The sequence below is a fragment of the Schistocerca americana genome, chromosome 5 (genome assembly GCF_021461395.2).
Source record: "Schistocerca americana isolate TAMUIC-IGC-003095 chromosome 5, iqSchAmer2.1, whole genome shotgun sequence".
NCBI classification, from domain to species: domain Eukaryota; kingdom Metazoa; phylum Arthropoda; class Insecta; order Orthoptera; family Acrididae; genus Schistocerca; species Schistocerca americana.
The window spans coordinates 571179412-571182216 of record NC_060123.1 but is presented as its reverse complement, the minus strand read 5'-3'; the positions used below and the strand labels follow the sequence as shown (position 1 = coordinate 571182216).

The 2805-nt window shown below is 46.5% G+C and overlaps 1 pseudogene; it reads right to left on the bottom strand.

Annotated features, from left to right (window-relative positions):
• Nucleotides 1-2455: 2455 nt before the first annotated feature.
• Nucleotides 2456-2573, bottom strand: LOC124617288 (annotated as a pseudogene).
• Nucleotides 2574-2805: the final 232 nt, after the last annotated feature.

Sequence of the window (2805 nt, the reverse complement as noted above, 5' to 3'; positions counted from 1 at the left end):
GAGGCCACGTGACCTCCACTAAGCTTCACCGAAGTGAACCATGGCCTAGAAGAGACGTTGGATTGCAAGGCCACCAGGTGTCCGCTCTTGTAATGCTGGGATACGTGCCATTCACAATTCCAATCGTGATAAGCATCTTTTTTGACCATCGAGTTGAAATCCGAGGAAAAGACTGGCGTTGGGCGCAAGTATCCTCCCATAGTGCACATCTTGGCGAGGCGGTCATCAGTTTCATTATGGAGAATACCTTTAAGCCATTTTATCCAGAGTAAGTGGACTTTAATGCCCAATGTTCGCACGTCTACTATGGCCTCGAAGACCTATTTATTAGTCTGTTTATCACACGTCGGTTGTTGTAGTTTCTGCAATACGCTTTGGGAATCCTTGAGGCATGTTCCAGACTTAAGGCTCGATTTAGACTTCAAGCCACACCGTTCATCCAGTTACGAGAATACGCTACTGTGAGTCAACACTCATGTTTGAGCGGACGACAGTGTAGTCTTACTAGTCGCTTCCTTTTGTCCTTTCTCAGATGCTATCCCTATTGACATCTTTAACTTACAACAACTCACCCAGATTGGCTAGTGACATTTCTTAGAACAGTCACTCAAGTCAATATCGATCATAGACCATACTCTCCCACCACTGCCGTGTTAACATTTGACGTCAACGTCTAAGTCATGTGACGAAGGTCAAACAACCGAACTCCCAGAATGAAATTTTCACTCTACAACGGAGTGTGCGCTGATATGAAACTTCCTGACAGATTAAAACTGTGTGCGGGACCGAGACTGGAACTCGGGACCTTTGCCTTTCGCGGGCAAGTGCACTGCCAACTGAGCTACCCAAGCACGACTCACGCCCCTCCTCACACCTTTAATTCCGCCAGTACCTCGTCTCCTACCTTCCAAACTTCACAGAAGCTCTCCTGGGAACCTTGATGAACTAGCACTACTGGAAGAAAGGATATTGCGGAGACATGGCTTAGCCACAGCCTGGGGGATTTTTCTAGAAACCGAATTCCTGTCATAACGCACTACGCGAATTGCAGCCGTCAGTTAAGGTTTTTCTCATTTATAGCTGAAATCAAGCGTTGAAAGATTGTTATGTTAGTATTATAGTGGTATAACTACCATAATCCCTCCGAAATGCTCAGTATTAGTGCGATCGTTAGCTTTTTTACGTATGGCCAGGTGGAAGGATAACGAACAATTTGAGACATTGTATTGGCATGTCCTTCTGTTTACAAGCTTCCTGCTCCCGCTGCAATGTGAGCGGCTGATCCCAGCGGAGGTTAGAGTCCTCCCTCGGGCATGGGTGTGTGTGTTGGTCCTTAAGATACTTTAGGTTACGTAGTGTGTAAGCTTAGGGACTGATGACCTCAGCAGTTAAGTACCATAAGATCTGACACACATTTGAACATTTTTTTTTTTTTTTTTTTTTTTTACAATGTGAATCATTTAGTTTGCTCGCCTCCATAGCAGTAGAATAAATAATATCAATTTGACAGGAAGCATTTAGTTTTCTGACTGTTCCCCGACAACACGTGTGACATTTTTGATTAAGCTTTTATAAGAAATGACACCCATTTCTATCTTTAGTGCCCAGTTTCACACGAAATAGTTAATAATCGTTTCTGTTTTATGACTTTTACTTACTACTGTACAGGTAGCGTAACAATATCAAGGTAAAAAGCACAATACACTGACAGAAAAAAAATCGCAACACCAGAAAATAACTAATGTAGAGAAATGAAATTTCGGGAATACATTTCTCTATGTAACATATTTTAGTGATTAACATTATAAAATCATAAGTTAATGTTACCCCGAGGTAATAAAATGTATAACCACCAGTATGTTGAATGCAAGCAAACAAACGTGCATATATTGTGTTGCGCAGGTGCCGGATGCCAGCTTGTGGGATCGAGTTTCATGCCTGCTGCTCTTGGCCATTCAATACAGGACGGTCAATGCTGTTTATAGATGATGCTGGAGGGGTCCCATATTTTGTTCTATTGGAGACTGATCGGGTGACGAGCAGGCTAAGGCAACCTGTCGACACTCCGTAGAGCATATTGGATTACAAAAGCGGTATGTGGCTGAAAGTTATCCTGTTGTAATACACCCGCTGGAAAGCTGGTCGAATCACCAGATTGACCTACAAATTTGCTGCGAGTGTTCGTGGGATGACCATGAGAGTGCCCCTGCTATCATAGCAGATTGCAGCCCAAGTGTAGGTCCAATTGGTCTCCTCCCGAACAGACCATGAAGGCTCAAAGGTACCGACCGGCCGCCGTGTCATCCTCAGCCCACAGGCGTCATTCGATGCGGATATGGAGGGGCATGTGTTCAGCACACCGCTCTCCCGGCCGTATGTCAGTTTCCGAGACCAGAGCCGCTACTTCTCAATGTAGTAGCTCAGTTTGCCTCACAAGGGCTGAGTGCACCCCACTTGCCAACAGCGCTCGGCAGACCGGATGGCCACCCACCCAAGTGCTAGCCCAGCCCAACAGCGCTTAACTTCGGTGATCGGACGGGCACCGGTGTTACCACTGCGGCAAGGCCGTTGCCCCAGTGCGTCTCGCACTCAGGTATGTTAGTTGGAGGCCATCAACCGGCCTCCTCCTAACCGACAAATGGCCATCACTGCCACCGAGGCAGAGCCAGCATTCTTCAGAAAACGCAACAGACCTCCACCCTGCCCTACAAGAGCCTTCGCTTGACACTATAAAGTCGCAGGTGGTGGTTGGTGGTGGTTTGGGGTCTGTGGAATGAATGCACGCTGCAGGGTGTCTGGCTCTCA